This window comes from Ailuropoda melanoleuca, chromosome 4 (assembly GCF_002007445.2).
Source record: "Ailuropoda melanoleuca isolate Jingjing chromosome 4, ASM200744v2, whole genome shotgun sequence".
NCBI lineage: Eukaryota > Metazoa > Chordata > Mammalia > Carnivora > Ursidae > Ailuropoda > Ailuropoda melanoleuca.
In genome coordinates, this window is record NC_048221.1 from 123545521 (window position 1) to 123571756 (window position 26236).

The 26236-nt window shown below is 45.3% G+C and overlaps 1 protein-coding gene across 2 annotated transcripts in view; it reads right to left on the reverse strand.

Moving 5' to 3' along the window:
* The window catches only part of MAPRE3 (microtubule associated protein RP/EB family member 3), a 50809-nt gene extending 25380 nt beyond the window's left edge, over positions 1 to 25429 (reverse strand). Inside the window, exon 1 of one of the 2 annotated variants that reach the window (XM_034659768.1) lies at positions 25257 to 25429. The gene's annotated coding sequence lies outside the window, so the exon portion shown is untranslated. The remainder of the gene's footprint in view (positions 1 to 25256) is intronic. The other variant, XM_034659769.1, reaches the window with a different exon arrangement.
* Between the last annotated feature and the right edge of the window lie 807 nt (positions 25430 to 26236).

Below are 26236 nucleotides of genomic sequence, written 5' to 3' on the forward strand. Positions count from 1 at the left end.
AAGGACCAAACACACTGAAAAGGATAACTAACAGAAGGACTAGAGGTGAGAAGCAGGCATGATTGGGCCAGGCAAGCTCAAGACCCAACACATATCACATATCAGTGGTCCCCAAACAGGGAAGGCCCAGCACTGTCTTTAGGGTAGCTTTTCTAACACATACACAAACATACACACACACACACACACACACACACACACACACACACACACACACACAGACACCTCTCAAAAAAGATGCAGGTATATGGGGAAGCTCCCCAAGTGGTTCTGATTGCTCTCCAACCTGTTTGAGAAACACTTTTTTCTTGTAACCCTATCATTAAGGAAGAGCTTTCCCTTCCTACCCTGTTAATTTTTTCATTTATCTCTTTAGATCAGCATCCCAGATTATTTTATTTAATGGGTTATAATACATTATGATCATTTGTTTTAATGCTCACCTTTTCCTGGTACTGGCCACTGGGAGCCCCTTCCCATGTCTTTTTGACACATTCTCATCATTCTTAAAGTTCCTTACTTTCTGGTGGGATAAGATGTTCCAGGCTCAACTTGTACTTTCCCTGCCTCAGTCTGAAAGAAGCCGTTTCTCTAAGGATTCCTGGTCCTTTGAGGGAAGAGTGAAAACCGCTTTTGAAGACTTAAGCATCATATTAATATTTATGATAAAAGAGGACCAAAGCAAGACAGGAAAGGACAAGAAAGAGCCCCCTCTGTGATTATGACTAATAAGCAGGGGTCAGCAATTTCAAATTGTAAGGAAATTTCTTTGTAAGGAAAGTTTCACTGGAACACCAGCCATGTGCATTCACCTATTATTATCTATGGCTGCTTTCATATTACAATAGCAGAGTTGAGTAATTTTGACTAAGACTGTATGGCTTGCAAAGTGTAAAATATTTGCTATTTGGCCCTTGCAGAAAATGTCTGCTGATCTTTGCTAACAAGTATTTACATACTATAGACAGGACACCTATCAAGAGGAATAGTGTGACTGGGATTAATTGTAAAAAGATTAATATCTCTACTTATGTCTTTCTAGATGTCACCTTTATCAATGCAAAAATAAAATATAAAGTTGGAAAAACTGTCATATGGTATGTTGTAGAATCTGGTTGTAAAGTAAATTATAAACATCAGGGTTGGCTATTATGGAATCTAGAAAAAAAAATGACGGCTGGAAAGTGAAACTATGTTAGTGCAATTTTAACACTGTCCAATGAAGTGGCACTCTGTTTCACTGACATTGGTATTCTGGTCACTAGGACAGCATGCCTTCTAGTGGAGAGGGGAGAATTAATCAAGCTTGACCATAGTGTGGATGACACATCATTTCTTAACATTTTCCAATTCTACCTGTTCTGATTTCATGTTCACAAAGCAAGCTTTGATTACCTTTCTGATTGTCAAGTCACCATGACAGGAAACAAGTATATCCCTTTCTATATTAAATTTACGTTCCGGTACAAATGTGCCCGAGCAAGTAAGGTTTTTTTTTTTTTTTTTTTTTCAGGGCTCAATGACCTTAAGGAGAACTGATCATTAAAGTATCAGATCTAAAGAACTGATGGGGGTGCCTGGCTGGCTCAGTGGGTGAAGTGTGCGACTCTTGATCTTGGGGTTGTAAGTTTGAGCCCCATGTTGGGTGTAGAGATAACTTAAAAGTAAAATCTTTAAAAAAGTACCTGAAAGGCTAGATCTTGAACTGTGTCAATTCCCTGAGGACATGGCACACAATAAAACAGTCAAACAGCCAGATCATTATTACTTATTTCAAAGTAGGCAGACACAAAAGTATGCTGAAATGTTGGACAGCTCCCACCCACAAAGATTAGGGCTGCAGCCAAATCCTGGGGGTATCCTGGGAGTGTTCCTTAGAGTCAATGTTCCCAATAAGTCTCTGTCTTTTGGAAGAAGCCCACCTCCTACTCAGAAGAGCATGGTTTTCAAGGTGTCCATTATAGTCCTGGCTTTCCTGCCAGACCTAACCTTTTAAACCTGACCAGGGGCTAGGACCTACAGTAGTAGCATAAAGGGCAGGAACTACCCTATCTCCTAAAACCAGCAAACAGAGTTGGTACGGTGGGGAAGAAAACAGAAGGGTTACCAGCTGGTCCTCAACTTGACCATCTCACTAGCCAGGGACTCACACCCACATGTACTGAGTAACTACAGCAGAATGTATTAACAGGAACTCAGAGGCAGAGGCAGTGTCTTATATTTGTATGTTAATTCCAAAGCATGGCCCAAAGTAGGTGCTTAATGTTTGTTGAATAACCTGTCTGCTCTTCCCCTCAAACAACCCATCCCCAACTCATAGAGTAGGTTAGTATTTTTTTTTAAAGTATCAGAGAACACTACTCAATGAGAATGACTACAATATGACTTTAAAATCACATTTTTTTGATAGAAAAGGAATTGCTATAGCTTTTAGATGTAACTATAATAAATACAATCATATCTCATTTATTCTTCTCCCTTAATTATAGGAGGAATAAGTTTCTGATTTCCCAAACTATTGAGATTAAACAATTACTCATATCCACTTTCTCTTAGGAAGTTGGCATAAAGGAAGGATGTGTGTGGGATGGTGGTGGTAGTGAAGGACAGGGAACCAATTCTCACAAGTGTGGCCTAAGAAGGACAGGGAACCAATTCTCACAAGGTTAAAGTCCAGCATGATTTATGAGACTGAGTTGTTTCAACGAGGGAAGGAGGGGAGGAGTGCCCACTAATTTTAGTGGAATGGAAAAAACACAGACACTTGTTACCTGTTTACATTTGGCCTAACTTAGAGTTTGAGAGTCTGATCTAGAAATGTAAGACAGGGAGTGGATGCCTAGAAGTTGCCAGGGCCTCCCAGAGAGATGGTTTAGGCAATCTCATGATTGCAGGATTTTGGAGGGATAGAGGTAGAAAGGAGATACTAAGGACAATGTGTAAAAATTAACCCATTTCTTTTACTTCTGTAGGTTCGACAGAGTGAATGGGGAGTTTTATTCTGTGTTGAAAAACAGTAGGTGCCACTTTGAAACAAGCAGACATGGATCATAACTATGGAGTAGTGACTTTTAATAAAGTGAATTTCAGTGACCCACAGACCTTTTGTAGCCAATTACTACCTCCAAAGTCCTCTTCTCCCTACCACCACTGCCAAGCTCTTTATATTTATAATGATCAAGGCTGTAGGCAGTATTGGCTCAACCACTACTACCACTTCCTTTTTGCTATTGTCCTCCTACTAGGACTAGACATGCCAACTGATGGATAGGCTGAAACTCAGCTGCAGACCTGACCATCCCTGGGGTTGATCAACTAAGCATCCCCGGACTGTGTTTGAGATCTCTGAAATTCAGTAAGTATGCACTGTGCACCCACTGAGTGTCAGGGACTGTGCTGGGCACTGGTGATAGGCAGATGAACAAGATGAGTCCCCCGCTATCAGGGAGCTCACAGCTAAACTGTGGAGAGAGATGCACACAAAGACCACCTCAGATACAAGAGCTATAGCATCAATCAATTCTTCCCTGGTAATTATTTGAGCAATTACTCTCTTAGTCATTACTTCAATTGTTATTGAATTTGAAAAATTACATTAATGGTATTCAAATTCAAATAACACGGATGGGTATAAAAATAAGAAGTAGAGTTTTCTGGTACCAGGAATATGCATTCTTCAGACCTTTTAATATACATAACCATATACACATATTTATTCCACTGTTTAAAGAAAAATATTATAAAAATGTTGGGATTTTTTTCACCTAAAAATATCATGATTACCTTTCTATGAAGTGTATAGTGATTCATCTCATTCTCCTGGATGGTTGCATAGTCTTTTGTATTCAGGAATAGTTAATTTCTTTGAAAAGGTTAGGGAAAGTTTTGGACCAAAGGTAATTTGTAATCTGGGCCTTGAAGGAGGAGCTGGGGTTCATTTAGTAGTAAGCAAAGCCAAGAGATAATGTCTGTGATGGATGAAAGGTGGTTTAGGGAATGTGGACAGCCTGAGCATGTAAGAGAGGTGTGGAAATACACAGTCTCCTTAGGGACCACCAGCCAGTGGTCTGGTGAGGACATTGTTGTCCCTCAGACTTTGGTGTGCATCAGAATCACCTCGGGAATTTCTTTAAAGGGCAGCTGCCCCATCCCCTACCTTGGGATTCTGATTCGGTAGGTTGATGTCCCCAGAGTTTTTGCTCTTACCCACTACACTAGACTGCCTTTCTTTCTATGAGTGTGTATTCATCTCATCCTTCATTAAGGCAAGGAAGGGAAATGGAGGCCCAGAAAGCACCCATGGTAGCAGAGTAGAAATTCTGACATCCTTACATTGTTCTCTCATTCTTATTCTTGTGGCATCTTCTCCTACACCAACTCTTCACTTTGTAGTTTTATATCCTCTTTCATTTGAGAAGTTCAAAGTATCTCCAACGCTAACCTCATGACTGGACAATGGAAACTGTAATAACCTCATTTTATAGAAGGATAAACAGAGGCACTGGGGGGCTCCCACCATGTTGAGTCAAAACTGAAGCTGAGAACAGAATTCAAGCCTGCCTCTCATTCTGTGCATATATTATTGTCCTTTCCCTTGAATTATGCAGACTCTGGATCACCTTTCTCATTAACTAAGGCAAAATATGGAAAGCATCCAGCACCCAGCTCATAGCAAAGTCCTTTCTTTCCTTGACCACAACCAAGTAGGAGCTGCCCAGGGGCTCTGGAGCTTAGTGGATGTTTCTTGATGTTCTGCAAAACAGTCATCAGAGACTCCACATAGGTTTTTCTTCTAAGGGTGTCAAGAAAAGCTTTAGAATGCCATCAGACAACGAAAAAGACAAAGAAAGTTGCATCTTAAGGCTTCACTTCTGTGTCAGTTTGGGAGACGAGGATGCTTTGATTACAGAGCTGTTTATAAAGACAGTTAAGGAGGTGAAGCTGTCTGCCTGGCACACAGCAAGAGTAAATAATAAACCCGAGACTTCGCAGTGTGCCATGGCGCTGAGCTAGTGCACAACTCCTCCTAGGTCCAAGGAGATAGAAACAGAGGGGCAGGGTTATTCTCCTGCTAAGGAGTGCCAGGGTCACCTCTGGCTTTGAATGAAGCCCTGAAAACCAAGATGGACACCGCCCCTCCAAACCGCAAACTCTCTAGAGCAGAGGTTCTCAAATTTAGGGCGCACAAAGATCATCTGACTGGTCTATTACTGATGCAGATTCCTGAGCCCGTCCCCTGAGAAAGACAGATGTGGGCTGGGGCTCAGAAGTCTGCATTTTTCACAGGCTTTCCTCACGAGGCAGCAGCAGGACAACACTAGAGACCACCCTGCTCTAGAGAGCACGTGCAAGATTTTTCCATTTACCAGCTCTGAGGCAGAGCTGAGGCTCCCGTCACTGTGAGCCATCAGTGGCCTGACCAGCATTAAGCTGAGTCATGGGAAAGCATGAATTTTTATACTGCAGTTTCCCCTCGTCTCCAAAAGCTTCAGTCTTCTTTCTGGTTGGATTCTGGAATGTTGCGATGGAGTAAAGCAACTTCGGAAACAAATATAAAGAAATGTGCTGACTTCCTATATGGATGCTGAAAAAAATTTCAGGGTAGGGTCACAGCTATTAATGTTCATTTAGCGAATTGGTTTCTTTTGCCAACATTTGAAAAGAAGCTAAACGTACACAGTGTTCTTTCTCGAAGATCACATATGCAAATTTAAAAAAAACACACACAGCTAGATATTGGGACAGATATTACCTCACAGCATCCCACAATGCTGAGACACTGAAGTCCTTGTATTAAAGAACCATCCAGGAGGAGCCTCCCTTTCCATCAAGTCAGCATGCTGGTCCCATGAAAGACACTGGTGCCCCATCGTTGTGGCTGACCACAGACCAGTGGGCCAAGAGACACACCATAGAACAATGGCCTTGGTCATTAGAACCCAGCCTCCATCTGGCCCACCTGCCCACAATGTGGGAGCAGGGTTGACCACAGAGAGATGCCCCAGGATGCTGGGTTCTTTTTGTCCCCTACCTTGAGTTTTATGCTCTAAACTGGAGCAAGTATCCAACAGGCTGCTGTGTTTTACAGTGAAATTCATTAACTGGAGTCTCAGACCTCTGTGTTATAAAAAGAGGAGCTGAAGGAGACTTAAGCCATTAATTATTTGGCAAGGTTCCAAGGCATTCACCATAACTTCTCTTCATGTTTTGCAAGCATGCAGGACACCTCTGTCTAATGCCTTGTCCTAGAGATGAGTTTGAGTGATTAGGAACACAAACACTTCTGTCTTGAGAGACTCTGCCCTGGTCTCTTTATTGGTTGTCAAATTTCTTTTAAAAATTCTCCAACTTTATATTAGGTCATGAAAAACTTTCAAAATATTCACAAGTGTTTTCTAGTAGATAATTTTAATGCCGAGAATTAGTTCTCTTCCTCAGCCCCAACTCTATTTCTTTGAAGTTGGCATGCCTTTCATCTGTAAATATGAAAATAAACATTAATAATTAATGCCTTCTTCTCCTTTCCAAGTAGGAAGTTTTAGTTACTTCTGAGGAAGAAAGTATTCTTTCTCAGAGCTGGAGAGACAGGCAGAAGCAGAATGAAACTTTGCTTTTGACGGTCTTGATGTAGATTCAACCCCCCTCAAATCACCCCACCTGCCTTCAAGAGTAGCTATTATGGATTGCTCTCTCCCGAGTTCTTGCCTCTAGATGGAAACATGTCCCACATGGTGGCTCTTCAGCTTCTCACTCTCCCTTCTGACCAGTAAGCACCCTGCATGAAAGGCTTCCGTCTTTTACGACGGACCCATATATTTCTCACATGGCCTGTCACTCTCCCAGTACAACAACCTTGCCCCATTACCTCTAATCCCAGTACCAGGCACACTTCTGGTGACTCATCCTTCGAATGATCTTCAGGGAGCTGTGTCTCTACAGGCACCAGCTTTATGACCGATGGCCTCATGAAATGCCTGCAGACCCCTTCAGCTTAGTCTGCCTGAGAAGCACCAGAGATGAGAGCTATAGAAGACCACCCCCCAACACACACATCATCACCTTGAAAACTTAAGGGGAGAACTTCACATTGCCTAGCTCACATCCGTACCCCTTCTTTCTACCACAGCTGACCTCAGCCCTTCTAGAATTCCTGCCTAGAAGAACCTGTGGGGGTAATGCATTCCCAGTTTCCTATCTCTGCTCGAAGAAGTTTTCCTTTGATACTTTCTCACTTGAATGAGTTCATCTAATTTGGACACATGGGGATGTGGTGAACAGACCCACCATTCTTATTCACGCCCTTTAGGATTGAATAGACTGCGGTAGGCCCTCAAAGATGTCCATGTCCTAATCCCTGGAACCTGGGAAGAGGTTACCTTAAATGGCAAAAGGGCTTTGCAGATGTAGTTAAGGGTTTTGTGACGGGAAGATTATTTTGGATTATAGGTAGGCCTAATATAATCACAAGGGTCTTTGTAAGAGAGAAAATGTGATGATGGCAGTGGAGGTCAGAGGGATGCAGGGCCACAAGCCAAGGAGTGTAGGCAGTTTCTAAAAGCTGAAAAAGGCAGGGAAATAAATTTTCTCCTAGAGCCTCCAGAAGGAACACTGCCTTGCCAGCACCTTGATTTTAGCCCACTATAGTAGTTTCCTATGGTGCTGTAACGAATTACCACAAACTGACTGGCTTAACACAACAGGAATGTATTGTCTCACTGTTCTGGAGACCAGAAGTCCAAAAGCAAGGTGTCAGCAAGGCTGCACTCCCTCTGAAGGCTCTTGGGGGAAATCTGTTTGTGCCTCTTCTAGTCGTCCAGGCACTCCTTGGCTGGTGACCATATCACTCCAATCTCCACTTCTGGTCACACCATCTCCTCCTCTTCTCTCTCAAAACTTCTTCTGTCTCCCTCTTATAAAGATGCACGTGATTGCATTTAGAGCCCACCCAGATAATCCAGGATAAACTCCTCCTCTCCAGATCATTAACCACACCTTTTGTCATAGAAGGTAATATTCATTCTTTCATCATATCAGGTAACACTCACAGGTTCTGGGGAGTGGGACTTTTGGGGAGCTACCATTCAGCCCGCTATGCTCATGGATACTGATTTTGGACTTGGGAGCTCCAGAACTGTACAAAAGATCTGAGTTGTTCTAAAGCCACTAAGTACATGGCAATTTGTTGCAGCAGCCATAGGAACCGCAGACCGATCCCACCTGCCCTCACCTGCACTCTCAGCTGTGAGTCCCTCTTTGCTCTCACTTGCGGTGGTGGTTAGGGGTTATGGTGATTGCTCAGTGGTCTTGGCCCTGGTCTGGGCCAAACCTGAGGTGGTGGAGTGGGTCTCCAGAGCCTACTTCTGCCAGGTTCGTCCTATGAGAATGGCTTCACCCGCTCAGATCCACACTGTCAGAACTCTCCCTGGCTGTGTTTGCACATGAAGAAACGAGATGTACAGAAGAGAATCGAGAATGAGAATATTGTGGAACATGTCATGAACTGGGAGGATGGGCCAGGTGGGATTCTGACTGACTGGGGAAAAGCCAGGATCCTTCCCCAAAGGGAGGAAAAGAGTTTCAATGGCACATGTCTTACTGACATGTCTCAGGGCTGAAGCACATCTATCTAAATGGTACTAAGCAGCTGATACCCAGGCTAGGAAAGGAAGAATTCAGGACTTAGGGATGTCCCTTCTACTTCTTTCCAGAAGTTTCAGCAAACGTAGGCAGTTCAACTAGTGATACTGGGCATTTAGACACCTGTAAGTAAGTTGAACTAAGCCAGAGTTTTATTTTGCTCTAAGACAAGTCATCGCCCCTATGTTTCCTCTTCTCCACTAGCACAGTGACAGTGTCTTCCAGGGGAGAGTTCAAAACAAAGTCCCCCAACATGTTATGTCAGTGTCTTGGAAATAGTGCTACTGGGGACAAAACAAAATGCGATGCTATCTGGAGCAATGGGAAGTGTTTGGCCCATGTGTCCTGCACTGGGATTTGAAAATGACTGCTAGAAAAATGGTAAATGAATAGGAATCTAATTTAGTTAAAAACGGGGAGAAAAAGCAATAATATGGTCACTGTAGTAAATAGCAATGATAGCACCAGGTTTTCTGTAGGGGGGCTTAGGGCTGGTGGTCTGGTGGGAAGGGGGAGCTAGAAGAGGGTCTTAAAGCTGCCTTTGCACACCTTTGCATCGGGGTTGTAGGTTTCCCCGGGGTGGCTTTGGGAGAGGGGCAGCACCTAAGCCACCCTATGATACTACTACCACCTGAGCGGTACAATTATAAATGGCTTTCATGTTTCAATTACTTGTTTCTCTTTTCCAATTTTCTGTATATGAAAAACAGTAAGATCCCATTTTTTTTTTTAAAAGGAATAGTATGTGTGTAGAAAAAAGCTGGAATATTCAACAAAACAGCAGCAGTGATTCTTTTTCGGGGACAAAGTCATGGAAGATGTCCACTTCCTGATTAATGTGTTTCTATAATGCCTTAATTTCTTTTTTTTTTTTTTTTAAGTAGGCTCCAGGGTGTGGAGCCCAGTGTGGGGCTTGGACTCACAACTCTGAGATTAAGACCTGGACGCTTAACCAACTAAGCCACCCAGGTGCCCTCATAATGCTTCAATTTTAAAATACTTTTAAGGACAATTTTGACTTAAACTTGCTATCCAAAAAAGGGGGTTTTGATGACTACTGTACACTCAAGTTATTAGTTAAACACACATTACTCTTAGAAGTTTCTCTCAAATATGGGCAAGTTAACAATGATTTTCAAGAATTCGTTTTAATTCATTGGAAAGCTAATGCATGGATCCAAGTGAGAATGCATGGATTACCAGGGTGAGAGTGGGACAAGTGATCCAAAATTCCCAAGAGTGTCCTTCAGAGAAATAGCTGGCGAGCCGGCGGGCGGCAGGCAGTTGTGGAGAAATGCCTGTCCAAGCCCCCAGCCCCCTATGGGGAAGGGACGGGGGGGTGGGGTGAAAGGTTTCTCAGTTGTTTCTCTCAGCTGGCTTCCTGCCTTCAGCAACCCAACTGTGCCTCAGATACCTGGGAAAGCTTCTGAGAGAAGCTGACAGGCAGCCTATTTGGAGAGACAGTTAGAAAGGCTGCCAATTCCAGAAAACCAAGCTGAACACAATGTACACATTAAGGCATTTCAGCTAACAGTTCTGGAAGCTCTAAAACAACTATTTATTCCCTTGTCCCCCTAAAAGAGGTCATCTGCTCCAGGCAGCAGGCAACATAATTTCCACAAAACGGCTAGATGCTGGCAGGACCATCTGAGTTCAAAGGATAAGCTTTAAAGATAAAGTGGCGAATTGGGCCTTCTTAAATACTCCTCAGAGGGCCTGGTTATCACTGGGCTCCTAGTGCCCTCAGGAGTGACAAGTCCTCTTGAGTTAGGACCTTTAGCACATCCCAGAACAGCTCTGGGCAGAGGGGTGCCTGGCTGGGTCTTGCTAATGGAGCCTTCCCGGCCATAGGAAGGTCTCTGGGCTACAGTCAGAGGCTCATTGCATCAGGGAAGGCACAGTCTGTCTGCTGTTAGATGGGCTCGCTTTGGAAAGAGGCCCCGGGAAGGAGTTCAGTTCTCCGGAAGTGCTGGCGGGCAGGGTGGCGGGGCTGGGGGGAGAAAAGGCTTGCTGAAGTCTACCCTGGGCACCTGGTGGGCTCCCAGGTCAGGGTCCTGTCACCCAAACCCCCGAGAGACAGAAACGCGCCCTTGGGAGAGGGCGGCGCTAGACCAGCCCACGTTCTTCTAATGTAAGCACAAATTACGTGGTGGGTTTTGCTCCCTGCATGTCTCGGTCTCAACATTACTGGAAAGCTGACTCAGCCCAAGTGAGGCCTTATTGAATAGGGTGGTGGAGGTGGTATCTGCTTCCTAGCTCCCTCTGAGAAGAGCTGGTTTGAGCCTTCTTGGTTTCCAGCACCACTCCCAACCGCAACAGGAGCAGTCAGAGATCTGCTCTTTCCCGCCCTCTTGTCTATTAGGGAGGAGTGTGCGGGCTTGTTAGTTTACCATTACAGTCCCTGTCTACTCACTCCTAGGAATGACTACAGAGAACCGAGGGCAAAAAAAAAACACCCCTCAGAGAGCCACTCGTTCAGCACCTATTTCTTGAGCCTCAATTATTTCTGGGTCTGCTGTGGTTGAGTAAGTCAGTCTTGGTCCTGGACTCACAGAGCTTGCTGTCTAGTGAAATGGACAAATAGTAATATAATAATCGTACAAATAACGCTATAATTATGATCACATTAAGTGCTACAGGGGAAAAATGCAGGACTAGAGTGTTTTGAAAGCAATGGCTTTCAACCTTTTAGTAAAAAATACATTTTACATTATAATCTAAGAGATATATGTACACATATGGACATGTTGAATAAAACAAATGTTTCATTAAACAATTCTTATTCTTACTATGAACTCTGCAATCGGACATTTTCTGGTTTACTCATTTACAAAATGCTGGTTACAACCCAATAAATCGATCTCACAACCAATTAAAGTTTGTGATCCACAATTTGAAAAAGCCCGACATGGGGGCCCCAGCCTGCAGTGGAGCTGGGGTGGAGTTCTGGAAACACCTTCCTGAGGGAATGACACTTAGGCCCAGATGTGCGAGGTTAAGGAGAGTTAGCCCAAAAAGGCCAGGAAAGAATGTTGGGGGGGGGGACAGCATGTGCAAAGACCCCTCATTTTACACAAAAGGAAATGGGATCAAGGAGAGATGTGATTTGTTTGAGGTCACAAAACTTCAAGCCCAGGTCTCCCAACTCTAGGTTCAAGGCTCTCTCGTGTACTGCAGCCTATCAGTTGTCCTCTTCCTCTTCATTTAGTAGTTATGGGCCAAGGACTAATTATTCTCACCTAGGCTGCCTAGGAGAAAAGAGAAAAAAGCAACGGCAGGAGGCTATGTTTACAAAGATTCCATTAAATTCTACATGCAAAACAATGCACGTTAGCTCCTACCCCACCTGGCTTGAGGCCTGCCCTGCAAGCTGTTTGTTCCTTCCTGGTAGGGACTGGCAGGGAGCCATACTCCTGCTCAGTCCTGGCTTTACCGGAACAGCATTTACAAAATGGCCAGGCAAAGTTTAGTCTTAGCTGAAGCCCTGGAAAGAATGCTGAGCACTGGTCCCTGCTTTTCCACCTCCTCATGTTGATGCCGGCACCTGACTTTCCACGTGTTTCCACCTGCTATCAGCCCCTGTGACTGCTGTGAACGGTGAGCTGTATAAATGGCTCAGTTGTGCAGCCTGGAGGTAATGTGAATCAGGCAAGTGAAATACAGGCCACAGCCATGGGTGTCGGTCACGGTCAGGGTCAAAGTGGGTGATCCAGGAGCGCATGAGAAGAAGAGGGGTCAGGAGGAAAGGGCCTCTTTCAAAACAGGCAAGAAGAGAAACAGGGCTGCTGTATACGGACGTAGAGTTTGTACACTGCACCAAGCACCCAGGGAGGGGATTTGTGAGGTTGACATGGATCCCACACTCCACTCACAAAACCGTGTTCCTGGCAAGGGGCTGGATCTGCCTGAAGGAAGAACCCTCACTGACAGAGGCCAGAGAGGAATGGCTCTGTAGGGCACCTGGTCAGAGAGTTGGAAAACAGCCAGAACCACAAGACATCACATTGAAAATGCTGCCAAGCCTAGGGAAGGTCGACGTCCTCAGGTTTGAAACACTACTGGCGTGTGGGTGTTTACAGGCTGGTGGCTGGTACCGCTCTGCAGTGACGAGCTGTGACCACGGGAGCTCTTGGTTGACAAGCAGAGACACCTTGCAGTTTTAACACTCATCAAGCCAGACCCTGGGATCCTCCTGCATTTTTATTTCTCCTTCATCAATCTCAGACTAGTCCAGCCACACTGTGGAGGCACAGCTCTACTCCTGAGATTCTAAATTAGTTTTAAAAAATGTCACTGATGGGACCCCTGGGGGGCTCAGTCAGCTAAGCATCTGACTCCTGGTCTTAGCTCAGGTCATGATCTTAGGGTCGTGGTATCGAGCCCTCCATCGGGCTCCCCACTCAGTGTGGAGTCTGCTTGAGATTCTCTCTCCCTTTCCTTCTGCCACAACCCCTGCTCGCTTTCTCTCTCTCTTAAATAAATAAATAAATAAATCTTTTAAAAAAATGTTACTGGTAATACATGCTCATGTAAGAACACCACAAACATTACATAAAGGTAAATAATGAAAAGTAAAAGTGGTCTCTTCCAAAATTTAAAATTAAAATCTTCTTCTGTCAATAATCTCCTTACTACTCATCACTCATATTCCAAACCTTTCTGTTCTCACTTGAGCTGGTAACTACTCTGCCCCCTCCTTCTGCTGACAGCCAAGGCCTCTCTTAGATTTGTAGGCTTCCCTCCACCTCTGACCTTAGGGCCAGCTGCTTCAATGCCATCTTAAATTCTGCTTCCTCAGAAACCTTGGGCCGAACATGCCCCCGACCCTTGCTGCTTGCCACTCACTGCTGCTTCCCTAGGCTAGAGGACTTCAGAGACTTAGCCCATTAGGAATCCCTGGGTCCAAGTCAGCCCTCGGCCCTGAACAAGACGTTTATTCATCTCTCATACGCCCAGGCTCATTTCTTACAGCGGTTAATTCAGACCTTCAAGACCTCACCCCCTACCTCAGCAAGTGGCCTTGGCTCCATTTCACTGAGGAAAAGGTCTTTTCTTAGCAGGAATGCCAGTCATCTCCCCTGGGGTTCACCCTCCAAGTCATGGGTAGAAAGAGCCACACCCTCTCCTCTTACCAGTCTGTGGAAGGGAGCCCTACCTTCTCCTGCAAAGTTACCCCTTCCCTGGTGTCCCCAAGATCTTCTCCATTTGCTCCTTTTCTCTCTTACATTCAAATTATTTTCCTCAAATAACTCCTTTTCCTTTTGCCATTACACATGTTTAGATCTCCTTATTATCACAAAGCATTCTAAGTCAATGCCATACTCTAATTGTAAGTTGGCTGGATCACCATGGAGAACAATGCATAATAAGCCTAGTATAAAAACAACAACATGGAAGCAACCTAAATATCCACTGATGGACGAATGCATAAAGAAAATGTGGTAATATACAGACTGGACTGTCACAAGGACATCCTGCCATTTGCAACAACATGGATGGACCTTGAGGGCACTGTGCCAAGTGAAATAAGTCAGACAGAGAAAGACAAAAACTTACATGTGGAATCTAAAAACACCAAATTCATGGATACAGAGACGGATAGATGGGAGCCAGAGATGGGGTAAGGGGGCTAGGGGACATGAGTGAAGGTCAAAAAGTACAAAAGAAGCCAGTCCTGGGGATATAATGTACAGAGTCGTAATTGTAGTTACTACTGTATGGTGTATTTCAAAGTTGCTAAGAAAGCAAATCTTAAAAGTTCTCATCACAACAAAAAACAATTTGTAACCGTGTGTGTGGTGATGGATGTTAACCAGACTTACTGTGGCGATCAATTCACAATACATATGAATATCGAATCGCTATGTTGTACACCAGAAACCACTACGATGTTATGAGTCAATTAGATCTCAGTTAAAAAACCCCTGAAGAAAAAGACCCACAAATACAGAGAACAACTGGAGGTCGCCAGAGGGAGAAGGGGGGGTAACGGGCCAAATGGGAAAATCATAAACAAAACAAAACAAAACAAAATCCAGCATTGTTTGTACCCTTTGCCTCTGTATTCCACTCTATGGGATATACTCTGAAGAAATAACCCACAAAAGAAAAACAGTGCCTTGTACAGTGATGTTCACAGCAGAGATATTTATACTTGCAACTTGCAAAATGCTGGAAATACCCTAACTGCCCAATAATAGATTGATGGTTCAGCATACTTTGCTATCAATACAGTGGAACACCACAGAAGGAATGTGATATTTTCTATTTTTCTATTTTCTATTTTTTATTTTATTTTTACTATTTATTTTTTAACTTTAATGCCAGTGTAGTTAACATAGAGTGTTATATTAGTTTCAGGTGTACAATATAGTGAGTGATTCAACACTTCCATATAATTACTCAGTGCTCATCAAGGTAAGTGTACTGGAATGGGATATTTGAAGTGACAAATACGTGGATTATGTTGATAGAAATCTGCAGATGAAGCACATTTTAATACATAAAAATTACATAAGCAAAAAAATATTCTTATTAATTTTTTATATACATTTGCTGATAAAGGAGAGAATGACAATAATAAACAATTTGATCTTGCTGCTTCTTCTGGCAACTACTTTTCTCCCTTTTCCTGTTGCCGCTCTCTGGTGACCATCCATTGCCTTCGTTTTCTCTCTATGCCATTTGCCCCTTCACACTACCCAACCTGGCTTCCATCTTCAGTGTTTTACTGGACTCGCACCCTCAGCAATCATCATGATTTTCTTCTGGATAGATCCTTGAGTCTAGTTCAGCCAACAGCACTGAAGTGCTCTTCTTGACATTTCTTTTCTCCTCCCTTGCTGCTGAACCATCCTAACTTCCCCACACCTCTTTGCTTTTTTCCTCATTGTGGACAATTCTTGAAGCCTATTACTTGGGGCGCTGGTCGCCGTGCTCTGTACCCAGCCCTCTAGACAGAGCCCCTTTCAGGGAGGGCATCTCTCCTGTGTCACTGACTGTCAGGTCTGTGGCTCCTTCCCAGCCTCACTCTCGGCTTCTGGTTCTATGGGATCACTCCACTTGGAGGCCTCCAACCGTCACCTCTCGTTCTTCACGTCTGAAATGAAACTTCTCTCCAAATTGTCTCTTCAACTACCTAACTTCTGGCTAATGTCACCAGTGTTGTCCCAAACTGTCACACCCTCAATGTGGTAAGGATGACCTGCTTATGGTCCTCATCACACTCACTCCCAGTCATTCCTTGGTGGATGCCTTGCCTCTTGGAGAGCCCTCTCCGCTGTCCTGTCTCCTGAAAGCCCGCTTACCTTCAGGGCAAGCTCAGGCTCTGCTTGCTTTGTGAAGTCTTTTCCAGTTACCTCAGTTCACAGTGATTATTTTCCTCTCAGAACCCTTGTTGAATTAATACTCTCTAGTACTAAGGACACGCAATGCACTGTTCTTTTCACTTCGTTTACCTGAACTCTCTTACCCGCCTGTCGTCTGGGGGGCGGGCTCCTGCATCTCCCTCTCTGAAGCCCCCCCAGTTCTCACAGGCTCAGGGTCACTCTTCCTCCTCGGTTACCCAAGCACCCCTTCCCATCGCTGCTGGAGTGCCCATCCCCTTGTATTGTAGTGACTTACGTCATTTTTGTCCAACTCTCAGCAGAATGTTAGCCAAGTTCCTTAAGCGCAAAGACCACATCTTACACAACAAAGCATCACAGATGTGTTGCGGACATCTGATGTCGTCAAACACACGAGTCATTCCACACATGCATCTTATCTTCCAAACCAGACTGCAATCTCCTCAAGGAGACAGGAGTTAAGTCTCATTTCTTTTAAATCCCATGGTGACTAAGAATACAAAACCGAAAGGACCTGGGGAGAACTTGTTGAGGGTGTACTTAGAATAAAGCCTTGAGAAGAAAATATGTAAATGTATATGAATAACCCTATAAACCTGGAAACGGTATTTTCTGGAGATACGAGTCTTATCAAGTCTCAAAACACTACACCAAGCTATTTTGGGGCCAGCATAACACATCTCTGTGCTTAGCAGTGGTCCTGTCACTTAAAGGTGTTAATAGGATGCCCAGACTGGGAGCTTTCGGCTGTGAACTCTACCCGTCTAAAATCAGAACGGATCGGAGACTAAATCAGAGTCCCTGGTAAGTGGCAATAATCCACAGGGAAGGGGCTGGGGGTGGCAGTCATCTGCCAAGAGTCTGGTGCTGTAGAAAAGTCTGGCTACACAGCGCATATTACCCTGGGGGAGATAAGCCTTCCGCGAAACACTCCTCACATGGGAAGAGAGATTTAATTTCATCCAGTGGTGCAAGGCCTGCCTCGTTCACATGGCCCAACACACGCTAGTCCAACTACGATCTTGCTGACTCAGAGCAGCTAAGATTTCATTTCCTACCAATCAGGAAACCCCATTTCAATGACAAGGTGACCAGGACAACCACACCCTCCAGAGGAGACGGATGCCTCTCTGACAATCACTCTCGCCAAGTGGGGAGCGTCTCCTGCTAGCCATACCCAAAGACTTGTTCACTAATAACCCCAGGAGGGTAGGAAGGCCTCCACCCCATCTGGGACAAATGTTTGGGTAGTCAGAACCATCTGGAAGAAGACAGAGTCTGCTCTGCAAACATTTATGGCAGCACAGGTCGAACTCTGTGATAGGCCATATGTCCCTCAACTCTAAAACCTGGATCCCCAGGGCTCCAATGTGAGCTGACACCACCACTGGGGGAAGGCAGGAGTCAGTCTTCTGGGCTGGGCCATGGAAGCAGAGTGCGATGTGTGTGTGGTTGGGGAAGAGAGGCGAGAGGACAGCTACTGGGCCACCCCTCCCTTCACAGCCATGGACCTGGTGTAGCAAAGAGGGAACTGCCTAGTCTGTCCCTGCAGAGGGCTTCTGCCCATCAGGTGGCTAGTGGCGGGCATCACACCTTCTCTAGCCTTGGAGGAAAAAGGACATCTGAGCTGATGGCTGACCAGAATATGGCCAAAAGCAAAGGCAGGAAGGAGCCTGCAGCAGGCTTGAACACAGTCTTTCAGTTCAGATCGGGATGCCTGGGTGGCTCAGTTGGTTAAGCGGCTGCCTTCGGCTCAGGTCATGATCCCAGGCTCCTGGGATCGAGTCCCACATTGGGCTCTTTGCTCAGCAGGAAGCCGGCTTCTCCCCTCTGCCTGCCACTCCCCTTCCTTGTGCTCTCTCTCTCTCTGACAAACAAATAACAATCGTAAAAAAAAAAACAAAACAAAAAGGAGTTCAGATAGGTATACAACCACCAAAACATGAGAGCAAGCCTCAGATAAGGTCCCCAAGACACAGGGGAACTGGGAATCCAAAGAATCTGAACAGACATGGAGGAAGAAAGCCCACCCAAAACAGAGCCCTATATACAGGGTTTTACTGAAACCTTCTGATAAATGTAAACAGCAAAAGGTAAGAGGCAAAGAAGACTATCTTAAGATACTTTCTTTTCATAAATTTTTTTTACATCTCATTTGAGTCAAGAGAGATTACTTCTCTGGATGATGGACTCCGGCATTTCTAGGCCATGTTTTAAGTCACACACCCACACAGTAATACTCCAGGCACGTTCTCTTTCAAAGAAGAAATAAAGTAGTATCTAAAGAAACACCCTAGAGATGTGTTTTTCATTAATCTTGACAACGGTGAAACAAAATAATAATAAGTAAATTAAATATCTTGTGATTTTCTTAGAGATTACTCTGCTATATGGAATCTGTAAAGCACTGGTTTAAAAGTTTTATAATCATGGGGCGCCTGGGTGGCACAGCGGTTAAGCGTCTGCCTTCGGCTCAGGGCGTGATCCCGGCGTTATGGGATCGAAGCCCCACATCAGGCTCCTCCGCTATGAGCCTGCTTCTTCCTCTCCCACTCCCCCTGCTTGTGTCCCCTCTCTCGCTGGCTGTCTCTATCTCTGTCAAATAAATAGATAAAATTAAAAAAAATTTTTTTTAAAGTTTTATAATCGGGGCGCCTGGGTGGCTCAGTCGGTTAAGCGTTTGCCTTTGGCTCAGGTCATGATCGTGGGGTCCTGGCATGGAGCCCTGTTCGAACCCCCTCCCTATGTCCCCACCCCCATCGAGCTCCCTGCTTAGTGGGAAGCCTGCTTGCCTGCTTGTCCTCCTCCCTCTGCCCCCCACCACTCATGCTCTCTCTCTCTCTCCAATAAATAAACATCTTTTAAAAAAGTTTTATAATAAAAGTTACAATTGCTTAACACAGAAAAGTTTGGAAAATAGTGAAAAGCACTACCAAAACAACCTATTTATTTATAATCCCATTACTTCAAGGTTATCACTTATGGTTGGCAGATGCTCCCCTGGTACTTTTTCACATTTTTCTTTATTAAAATGGTATCATTCTCAACAGACTATTTTGCATCTGTTTTTCACTCATTATATCAAAAGTTTCTGGTATCAACAAATATTCTTCTACAAGATTTTTAATGTATGTGCAGTTTGTGTGTGTGTGTGTGTGTGCATGTGTGCTCACGCAGGATTGTATCCGGGTAAACCTGACCAATCCCTAATTGTTGACCCTTTAGTTATTTTAACTATTAGATATTATTAATAAAGTTACATTAATGAAAATCCCTATACAGTATTTTTATAAACACCCTCGATTTTCTAAATATTCTTAGAATCGCAACTTCTGATTGAAGGATGTATGTCCTTTTAAAGCTTTATGATATACGTTGTCAAAATTACTCATCAGATTTGAAGCAATGCTTCGTGCTCGGTTATTTTAAACATATCACACAGTGGTATGTATCTCCCATATACAGGAAATAGCTTCAGGAAAAAAAATGATTTTTCTTGGAATCGAAACATTTTAGATAGGTCAGGTCCTATTTACTTCAGGCAAATGAAGGATCTAGAGCTCAAAATGCTAATGTTCCATCATGCCTGTTTAGCAAAGTTGGTGGGACACGATGCTAGTGAGAAAGATACAGGGCTTAGACTAGTCTTGGCTGGTCAACTCAACACAGAGGAAAAACCATCCTAGGCAACAGAATGCCTCACCAGCCCTGGCCAACTGTCCCAAATTTGTACTCTTGGCCAAAGGGAAGATTAGGCGATGGAATGTGGATTACTCAGCATAACCCATCCCCACTCCTAGTTAGCAAGCCAAAGCACGTGTCCAAATGATAGGTCTTCTTTCTATTATAAATAGGACAGGAAACACAACTGACCAACTTATGAGAAGATTAAAGCTCAATAGTACGTAAGTATTCGGTCAGTGTTTATCAGTACTTCCTAGGAGAAGCAGTAGTAAATCAGCTGTGTGAAAGCTGTGCGCTATCGGCCGGGTCTGATCGAAAACTCAGCTAATGCTATAGAGCATGTCAGCACTTTAGCTGGAGGTCCTTTAAACTTCAAGCCCGCCTTTTTTTTTTTTTTTTTTAAGATTTTTCATTTATTTACTTGACAGAGAGAGAGAGAGAGGGAGCGCGCACAAGCAGGGGGAGTGGCAGGCAGAGGGAGAAACAGGCTCCCTGCCGAGCAGAGAGCCTGACTTGGGGCTCAATCCCAGGACCCCAGGGTCATGACCTGAGCAGAAGACAGATGCCTAACCAACTGAGCCACCCAGGCGCCCTAAACTTCAAACCTTCTTGATGTAAAGTAAGGGGCGTGGATTTTTCATAAAGGTTATCTGGTCAGATGGTATTTCATCAACAGTTGTAAATTAAATTAGCATATTGGACTAGTAATGATGACTTCAGCTGGGCAAGAGGAGGGGACTGTTCTTAAGAAGGAAAGGAAAACAGGAGGAAGAAGTGGGGAGGTGGCAGGTCAATGAAGCATCCTGGGCTGCCAGGGAAGCGGCCACTTTGGAGTCCCCTGCCCTCACTTACGGCAGGCTTGGTGCAAACCGGTGTGGCCTGCCAGAGGGAAGCAGCCTAACCTTAACTGCCCACGTATTGAAGGCTCCAAGTAAGGGCAAAGGCTTCTCTTGTATCAAAATGTACTCACTGAAAAACAGCCACAGCTAACTCTGCTGGTCTGCATGAATTTACAGAAACATACATGCTGCTTATAACAATTCACATATAGAAGCACATAAAGTAAAAGTTCTCCTTTGAATCTCCCTTTCTCTCCTCTACACCCAAATTCTGCTTCCAAGAGATAAAAACTGTGTTTATCTTTTCAGTCTTTAGATGCCTATACCTGGGTATTTTCTTCCCAAATGAAATTTATATGAATTTAGGTTCCTTTGTGTTCCTGAATGGCTTGCCCTGGCTCCTTAATTACTTGGTAGTCTCTGCCTTGACCCCATCTGGAAATGTTGCCATCCGAAATGACCTCCCTTTACCTCTCTTCACTAGAAAGGAGGTTTCCCTGCTAAGATGGAAGGCTCCTTCGCCTAGCCCTCCAGATCTCTTGGACAGATGCAGAAGCCGATCCGAGCAAAGTCATGGAGCAGAGCTACACCTCTAACAGTAGCGAAAGTGAATGAAGGCCAGGGAAGCTTTAGTCACAAGGGAGAGCTCAGCAGCTTTTTCATGTCCAATTAAGCTCGCTCCCCAGACTGGCCTCCCCAACTGGAGGATGGACCACCCCCAAGACACGCAAAAACACACCAAGTCTGTGCTCTCCCAGGCAAGTGCTCCTGGCCTGCTAGTCTTTCAGAGAACCAGGTCAGCTGAATACACGGATACAAAGGGGCATTTCATATACTCCTATTTTGGCAGTTGGAATAACACTGCAAGAGCCCGGTCTTCAGGGGACAGATATCTCTGTGCGTGTCAGACGCCACGAGAGTGCTGCTGGGAATTGAGGGTCTGAGATGGACTTAAGTCATGATAAAAATTTGTAAGTGTTTTTATTTTTTAATTTGATACCCTAGCAATAGGAAATAGTGATTGTTACGTCTTGGTAAGCAGGCATGCTACATACTTTCTTTCATTTAACCCTCATGACTACCCGGCAAAACATGGTTATCATCCCAGGCTTGTAGGGGAGCAACCGGCGCGCAGGGGTTCCACAGCCCCCCCCAAGGCCACATGGCCAGGAGGTGACAGGACCAGGATTTGAACTCAGGTCTGTCTGCTTTCGGAGGCCAGACGGCTTCACTTTCTCTGGGAGAAGGGTTAGAAATCTCACTGGGGCTTCTGGGAACTACAGAAGCTTCCAGTCTGGGAGCTGGAAGATAATCCAATTTACTGCTCCTCTTGGCCCCTCTCAGCCCTCTGCACCCTACCTCCTGGGATGCGGCAGCCTCACAGATGACAAGCTGAGAGGTCTACAGACACCCATCATCACGTTTGCTTTATATTAGATGATGCAAAGTTTTGAAGGGAAAACCTTGCTCAGGTCAGAGTGTGTGAGGCAAAATTATTATTTTTAAGGTGGCAAGAATAAATATTTAATTAGACAGTGTGACACTACATTTTACTTAACTCTGCAACATCTCTGACAGTAAAACAAGTCCTTGTCTACAGGACTAATTACAGACTACTAAATTATTTTTATTAAAACCCTCTGAAGTATGAAACATGAGCGATGAGACAATGTAGCATTGTAGACTGGCTCTAGAAATCCGGGTTCTAATCCTGACTCAGCCACTAATTACCACCATTCATTTGTATGGTGTACACAGTTTACAAAGTGTTTTCACATACTTTCTACATTAGTTGGGTGACTTTAGACAAATCACTTAACTCTTGGTGTCTCATGCTAAAATCTGGAAATGAGAACACTGAGCTGTATCATCTGAAGTCCCCTCTACTCCTCACATCGTACAGCGGTTGGGTATGTACTTTAGGACCTTTACAAATGTGTCTGTAAACAAATCACGGCAGATGCATTCTGCTTGAGAAAAATAATATTTTCTGTTCAGCTTCTGAAACATATTACCCAGCCAAATTCATGTATAGCTCATAAGACATTTGCTGCCAGCTAGTTGGCTCAGCTTCTGGAAGGTACCATAGTAAGACCTTGGGTTGGATTCCCACATAGGAACTTTCCTCTGTTCAATAGCCGACTACTGTGCCTAATGGCAGTCCATCGTCTTACACACATAAGCCCATAAAGTGGGCTAGCTTGGAGGAAGGACTTGGAAGAAATCCATCTGCATAGTGCATGCACTCTCAGGATGGTAGGTCAGTAATGGCATCATCACATAGCCAGAAATATTATAAATATCACCCTTTCTCGGTTCTAAAACACACAAATCCCTCCTTCAAGTCTTGCCACTTCCTGGCTATTTTACTGTTCCCGAAATTAGGATGTGCCTTAGAATCAACATATGTATTTTGATCTGGTTGTGTTAAATTGTTTTACTAAAAACTGTTGGTAAATTACTGGTGTGTCTTAGAATCAAAGAAATATAATGCTACAAAACCACAACATAGATTACATAGATTTAGGTCTAACTTCATTCAAACCATGTCCCGCTCCCTGATCTTAACAATTACATTCAGTAACAACAGGATAGGCAACGTGTGAGACACAGGTATTAGTCTGTTTCTCAATAGTAGCCATTTAAAAAGCATTCCATCATTATCTCATAAAACACTGGTACAGATTTCAAAGGCAAATTAACCCATATAAAAACCACTGTGATGCTCTGAAAATGTTCCGTCCCAGAGCAAACTGGAAAGGGAACATTTTACTCACACCCTCCTCATCTATCTAGCCTTGACACATTTTCTTGCTTCTTAATTCACAACCCTCCACCCCCTGTAATATTGCTGATTCCCAAAATACACTCAACCCAGGAGGAGCAGCTCTCCGGCACAGCTGTCTGCTCCTGCCCTGCCCGGGTATTTCGGTGAGCTATGCAACACAGAGGACCACACAGAAGGAATGTAACTCTCAGGCCCCACAGCTCCCATCACCCCACAGGCAGGTGCATCCCGCCAAACCCCAGACTGGCATTCGAAACAGAAGAAACTGCATTGCTACATGGGGGCTGTAGTTTTCCTGAACTTCATCTCTATGTTTAAAACTAGGGCGACAGCCGTCTTTGCTACTGTAAACTAATCTGATGGGCATGGGGGTGGGGAGTGGCTCTGAGGAGGCTGCCAATAGGCCATGATTGAGCAAAGTCAAGGAGCAAAATCATTATTTCTCATTGTTTGCAATCCCCCAAACTGCAAATTAATGGGTCCTTCACTATGATTTTTAGAAGTAAACTATCTACTCCTTTGGCAAGCTGGAGTAAAAAATACAAAGCCTCTTGTAGGGTTTAACTGCCTGATATTTACACATATTTGCTAACAGTACACTGGAATCTGAAAGCCAAAAAAAAAAAAAGAGAGAGAATCAAAGGAAGTTGGCAGTGAGGTACATGCATAGTAGCTAGGAGCCCTCAAGTTGAGGCACGTTTATTAAGAGAGCTTCTGGCTGCAGGCACCAACTCTGACTTCAGCTCAATTTCTGCTGGAAAAAGAAAACAGTGTGGGATCCTCCAAGATCAGGCAACTCAGGGTGGGCAGGTGGATTGTAGCAAACCTAACCCAAGGAATTGTCCAAATGTGCTAGAACCCCTATCGGGTGACAGCCCCCACAAAGACTCACAGCTGCAGGAGGCAGGGGGTAGAGGCCTCAGACCTATATACCATGGAGAAATCTTGGCTCTCCTCCTTCCTCTCCACTCTGCACATGTTATGTTAAAACTCACTGTCACCCAGTTGGTTACTACATGGAATTTACAGGTATCAGAGATTAAGTCCTGCCGCAACCCCTCAACATACAAATGGTAAGCTCTTGCTATGGATGGTATCAGGCCTCACATTATACCAGGGTTGTACTGCAAAAATAAATAAATAAATAAATACAAAAACTGCATACTGAAGAGTACTGCAAGATGCTTATTCACAACAACACAGCGGAAGCGCAGGAACTTCAGCTCCCTAACGAAATCTTCCCCCTCTCTCCCTCCACTACCTCTAGTCCCCCTCCGTGGCACCAGCCAAGGCAATAGCCCAGCCCACTAGAAGGCCACCATGCCCTAGCGGGTGTTCACTCAACATTAGCTGATCATCATGGGGCTGAGTCCTTCTCAGCAAAATCTATTCTGAAAGCCCCACAAGCTCTTAGCAGTCAGTGAGAACTGTCCAGACCTGCTTCCCCACACCAGCCAGGGCAGGAGTGTGTGTGGGTAAGAAACCTAGGGCCCCAAGATTTGGCCAGGCAGAATGTTCCCCCCCCTCCCCCGAGTCTCCCCTCGCCCTCTCCCTTGTCACTCTTTTTCTGGCATATCACTGGGGAAAACCAGAGAGGCCGGAGGTGTCAGGCCCAAGAGGAGTACGGAGAAGCGACAAGCGCGGACCGGAGGCAGTTTGGGGCGATGCGGGGGGATCAGTCCGGGGTGGAGGTGCGGTGGCGCCACATCTAGTGGGGAAGAACCCCCGAGGTGGGTACGGAGGGCGGGCAGGGAGGGGGAGTGGCTCGAAGGCCTGACGGCCGCCGCGGAGACCCCAGGAGAGAGGGATGGAGGGAGAGAGGCGGCGGGGGTGAGGCGCGGTTGGGGGGCGGGTGCGCCGGTGGGGAGGCGAGGGGGGCAGCCCGGTTCCCCTCCCCCAGCCCGGGCCCGGGCCTCCCGCTGACTCAGCCCCACGACGTCGGTCGCCTCGGCCCGGACTCACAGTGCGCGAGGCTGCTCCGGCGGAGGCGGCGGGGCGGGGGACAGGCGGCGGGGGCGCTGCGTCTGAGGCTGCGGCTCCGGCCGGCGACTCCGGGGCGAAGGGTCCTAGCAGAGGCCGCCGCGGTCTCCGGCTTCAACGCACAGGGACTGCGGGGGAAGAGAGCACTGCGCAGGCGCGATGCGGCCACCGCTGTCAGTCCGAGCGGGGCGGGGCCAGGGCACCCGCCGTCTCCACGGCAACTGGGCGGCGAGGGAAGGACAACCCCAACCTCCACCTCGTCTTAGCGACGGCGGCGGGGAGGCGGGGGGCGACGAGAACAGTCCCTCTACATTGCCATAGCAACAAGGAGAAGAAACCGCCTCATAAATTTATGGTGTACCGAGGGAACGCTCTTACCTTGTCACCATGGCAACTGGGAACAGCCCCTTCCTTTTCCCTTAGCAACAGGGTAACAATTCCTCCACCCTGTCTAACTAATGACAGAAGGAACAACCGTTTACACCTGATTCCGTAGTAGCCAGATGACGGATTCCTATCTGCCTCACGGCTACTGCAAAGGAAAAACAGCATATTTCTTCTCTTCCAGCAACACGAGAGCTGAGGATCTCCTCGCGGTTTATGGTTTTTAATCACAGCCCGTTACTCTAATCTCCAAATTCAATTTTTTCCTACCTGTGTTAAATATACCTTTTCATCTCCTATCAGGTGCATACCTTTACCCCTAAACTGAGCTAACAAAATCGTCTATACACATATCACTTGAGTTTTTATCAACCTTATTGTCTTCTCCCAATGCACTTGCAAGCAATTCTTGTTTCTTCATCTTGCCCATTAGCTGGTTGAGATTCTGCCTTCTCATAACTAGTTCCCTCCTCGACATGTTGTTCACTGGTGTTCCCAAATTCCATATACCAAGTCTGCTTTTATGGCTCTCCCTAGTTCTAGATCCCTCTTCTCCCTGTCCACACCTACTGTTCTTG